A 4,867-nucleotide genomic window follows, 5' to 3' on the forward strand; every position below is an offset into this window, starting at 1 on the left:
TAAAGGCGTATGTGCAAAGCTTGTCGGAGTGTAGAGAGTCAAGCTGAGTTGACTCGTCACGTGGTGATGACAACAGCCATGTGCAAAACACTCACAACTTTATCGTCTATGTGGAAAAGGTTGCTAACAGCGCTCTCTATGAGAGGCCCTCGCATATAACTATACGAGGAAAAGGCGATAGAGTTGTTTGAATGTGGGGCAGGTTCATCGACAAGCTAAGTTGATCACATTCTTGTTGTGGCATCCTACTAGAATTGGTCACGGTCTGCACCAACTCTCCCCAAGTTGGCCAGACTTAAAACTAGAAATAAGGTTTGCAGCTATGTGAACCTAGAAACTGTAAAGGAGTTGAAAGAACTTAAAGGAATTGAAAGAGGCCTTGAGGTATATCCTCTTGGTAAAGACCCACAAAAGCTCACAAAAGTGGCTTCGAAGGGCAAAACTGGTTCATCCAAAACAATTGGAGAGCTTAAAGCAGAACCAATTCGAATGAAACACTATTGGTGAAACTTCATCATGAGAACGTCACAAGCTGATCACGCTCTATGATATGACTAGTATTATGTTGCTTCTAGTAGGCTAAGCGCAAGCCGAAACATCAACATGTGAAAGTCGTAGAATTTTGCAATCAAACTGTGGCTAGTACTGTGATGTTACTAGTAACCTGGTGTTCCGTCATATGGCCAAGAGAGCATTTGAAGGCGAAACTTCTGCATGGGAAAGCTGCATCATGATCAAAATTTTATATCGAGTATTATGTTGACGTTAGTAGGCCTTGGCCGAAAACGCAGCATGTGAAAGGTATAGATAAAAGTTATTGTTGCAGTCAGTACTGTGTAGTTACTAGTAGCTGGATTTAAGCTCAAAATGAGACACTGTTGGTGAAACTTCATCATGAGAATGTCACAAGCTGATCAAGCTCTATGATATGACTAGTATTATGTTGCTTCTAGTAGGCTAAGCGCAAGCCGAAACATCAACATGTGAAAGTCGTAGAATTTTGCGATCAAATTGTGGCTAGTACTGTGATGTTACTAGTAACCTTGTGTTACGTCATATGGCCAAGAGAGCATTTGAAGGCGAAACTTCTGCATGGGGAAGCTGCATCATGAACAAAAGTTTATATCGAGTATTATGTTGACATTAGTAGGCCCTGGCCGAAAGCGCAGCATGTGAAAGGTATAGATAAAAGTTATCGTTGCAGTCAGTACTGTGTAGTTACTAGTAGCTGGATTTAAGCTCGAAATGAGACACTGTTGGTGAAACTTCATCATGAGAACGTCACAAGCTGATCACGCTCCATGATATGACTAGTATTATGTTGCTTCTAGTAGGCTAAGCGCAAGCCGAAACATCAACATGTGAAAGTCGTAGAATTTTGCGATCAAATTGTGGCTAGTACTGTGATGTTACTAGTAACCTTGTGTTACGTCATATGGCCAAGAGAGCATTTGAAGGCGAAACTTCTGCATGGGGAAGCTGCATCATGAACAAAAGTTTATATCGAGTATTATGTTGACGTTAGTAGGCCCTGGCCGAAAGCGCAGCATGTGAAAGGTATAGATAAAAGTTAGCGTTGCAGTCAGTACTGTGTAGTTACTAGTAGCTGGATTTAAGCTCGAAATGAGACACTGTTGGTGAAACTTCATCATGAGAACGTCACAAGCTGATCACGCTCTATGATATGACTAGTATTATGTTGCTTCTAGTAGGCTAAGCGCAAGCCGAAACATCAACATGTGAAAGTCGTAGAATTTTGCAATCAAACTGTGGCTAGTACTGTGATGTTACTAGTAACCTTTTCTTACGTCATATGGCCAAGAGAGCATTTGAAGGCGAAACTTCTGCATGGGGAAGCTGCATCATGAACAAAAGTTTATATCGAGTATTATGTTGACGTTAGTAGGCCCTGGCCGAAAGCGCAGCATGTGAAAGGTATAGATAAAAGTTATCGTTGCAGTCAGTACTGTGTAGTTACTAGTAGCTGGATTTAAGCTCGAAGTGAGACACTGTTGGTGAAACTTCATCATGAGAACGTCACAAGCTGATCACGCTCTATGATATGACTAGTATTATGTTGCTTATAGTAGGCTAAGCGCAAGCCGAAACATCAACATGTGAAAGTCGTAGAATTTTGCGATCAAACTGTGGCTAGTACTTTGATGATGCTTGTAGCCAACCGAATTGGTTGAAAAGCCCAATAAGTAAGCTAACTTGGGAGAGCTTGTTGGAAACCAAATGCTACTAGATTGGTCCAAATACATCCTTCAACAGGGGATCACTTGGCTCGCTTTACGAAGAGGAGCACAGCTATATGTGTTAATTCGGTATGAATCGCAAGATTTGTTTACCGACCTCTCTAACGCAAAAGGCGGTCTCGGCTTCGGCTGTTGACTGCGTCCAATTCAGGGTTATATAACTCTCGATTGAACACATTGATGTTCTATTGTTGGTGCTTCCAATAAAATTGGAACACTTAAAGCAGAACCGATTCAAATAATAGCATTCTGATCAATGATTGCATTCCTTGATCAAGAACTGCTGGAGTCATTGTGATGGCGAATTTTCTTCATAAGAAAATTGCAAAGAGACGGAACTTAATGAGACTAGTATTATGTTGTTTCTAGTAAGCGGAAGCTGAAACAGCAACATGTGAAAATCAAGTTTTGTTCAATGATCTCGAGGCGATAAGTACTATGAAGCAACTAGTAGCCTAAGCATGACTCAGATTTGAGACAGTCAAAAAGACTGGCGAAACTTCTTCACATGAAAGTTACATAGAGAACTACAAATGTATACAGCGAGTATTATGTTGTTTCTAGTAGGCGAAAGCTGAAACATCAACATGTGAAAGTTGTCTGCAAACTGTAGAACGATATGTGATTAGTACTGTGCTGTTACTAGTAGCCAGTCTGACTGTAGAAGCCAAGACAAAGGGAAACTAATGCATCTGAAAAGGACAAGTTATGGAAAGGTATGCACGATAAGTATTATGTTGTTTCTAGTAAGCGGCAGCTGAAACATCAACATGTGAACGTCGTTGTGTACAGTAACCTAGAACTATATAGTCCTTAGTAACGTGCATTTACTAGTACCTGTAATTGGTATTCAGACTCAGGCAGTTTGGAATAGTTTGGCAAAGATGCACCAGAGAAAACTGGGATTTGATACAGAAATTGTTGAATACAAGTATTATGCTGCTTCTAGTAGGTTGAATCCGAAACATCAGCATGTGAAAATTGAAAACATTTCTGGTTCGAATTGTCACAAGTATTTGGTGATCTGAGTAGCCAAACTCACTACAACGCCAATTGAAGGCAAAAATTCTCAACGGGAAAAGCTATTCTCATTGAATGAGCTAACAAGACGAGTATTATGTTGCTTCTAGTAGGCGAAAGCCAAAACATCAACATGTGAAAGTCTTGCTGAACAAATTTAATGTTGTTGAGCTCAGTACCGTGTGAATTAGTAGCCATAATTGGCGAGCGAAAATTGAACTGGCGAAACTTCGTCTTTGGAAAATTGCAGATGCCGAGCACTTATTTTGCAACGAGTATTATGTTGACTGTAGTAAGCGAAAGCCGAAACAGCAACATGTGAAAGCTGTTGAAATTTGTGGTCATTTTGCAATAAGTACAAGGAGTGTAACTAGTAGCCAGGTCAAAATTTGGGATAAGAATGAGCAAAAATTCTGCATGAGAACAGTTGAAATTATGAAACTAAATTACAAAGACTAGTATTATGTTGTTTCGAGTACGCGAAAGCGGAAACATCAACATGTGAACGTTTGTAACGAAGTTTCGTTAATTTTCAGCCTAGTACTGAGCAAGAACGAGTAGCCTCATCTCCAATCCCACGCAAAATGTAGTGAAATATGTGAGTGAACCTTATTCACGGTGAGGGTTTCCCGAGGTCTGTATTGCAGCGAGTATTATGTTGCTTCTAGTAAGCGAAAGCTGAAACAACAACATTTGAAAGTTGGAATTAATGACTGAATGGAAACTTCGACCTGTGTTTGATAGTAGTAGCGAACAAAACTGCTGAATCGGTTTCTGTCTCATATTGGTCAGTGAACCAATTAAGAGACAATCAACTACATAACCTGAATTGGGCGAGAGAACCCCCTTAACTTAAGCATATCAGTAAGGGGAGGAAAAGAAATCAACTGAGAATCCCTTAGTAATGGCGAATGAACAGGGAAAAGCTCATCGGGAAGAGAAATGGCAACATTTCTCGGTGTCCGGTATGGTTTGATGCTAGACTGGTGAATTTGTCCTGATGTCTACTGGAAAGTAGCATCAAAGAAGGTGAAAATCCTGTAAAGGTCATTTTCGATACCAGTCATAATGGCTCATTCCTATGAGTAGAGTTGTTTGAAAGTGCAACTCGAAGCTGGAGATATGTCTCTCCAAAAGCTAATTATAAAGCGAGACCGATAGTAAACAAGTACCGTGAGGGAAAGTTGAAAAGCACTCTGAAGAGAGAGTGAAAAGTACGTGAAACTGTTGAAGGGGAACTGGAGTGAGCGTTACCATACTCAATGCCTTGATATTATATTCTCGGCTACCGAGTAGTGTAGTTGTCGTCTTTTGGCAAATCTTGTTAATGAATCGAGCAGAAGTTTTCCTCGGAATTCTTCTTGTTGATTCTAAACAAAATGAGATAAATTGATCTTGATTGCCTGTCTGACCTCAACTTCCTATTCAATGCTCTCTACAGCCCGTCTTGAAACACGGACCAAGGAGTGTGAGTTGCTTGCAAGTGTTGTCGCTCATTGAAAGCGCACACGCGAAATGAAAGTGAACAGTGTAATTTTTATGAATTGCACTACTTTGTGTGGTGAGGGCGCCGATTCGGTGTCCCGCAA

General features: G+C 40.6%; 1 non-coding gene and 1 pseudogene across 1 annotated transcript in view; both read left to right on the plus strand.

Moving 5' to 3' along the window:
- Positions 1-2,262: 2,262 nt before the first annotated feature.
- Positions 2,263-2,414, plus strand: LOC142357218 (5.8S ribosomal RNA; annotated as a pseudogene).
- A 1,683-nt stretch (positions 2,415-4,097) lies between these two features.
- The window catches only part of LOC142357215 (large subunit ribosomal RNA), a 3,522-nt gene continuing 2,752 nt past the window's right edge, over positions 4,098-4,867 (plus strand). The window contains exon 1 of the ribosomal RNA XR_012761575.1: positions 4,098-4,867. This exon is cut by the window's right edge and continues 2,752 nt beyond it. This is a non-coding gene — a ribosomal RNA (large subunit ribosomal RNA).

The sequence above is a fragment of the Convolutriloba macropyga genome, unplaced genomic scaffold (assembly GCF_964194025.1).
Source record: "Convolutriloba macropyga unplaced genomic scaffold, txConMacr16.3 SCAFFOLD_965, whole genome shotgun sequence".
NCBI classification, from domain to species: domain Eukaryota; kingdom Metazoa; phylum Xenacoelomorpha; order Acoela; family Convolutidae; genus Convolutriloba; species Convolutriloba macropyga.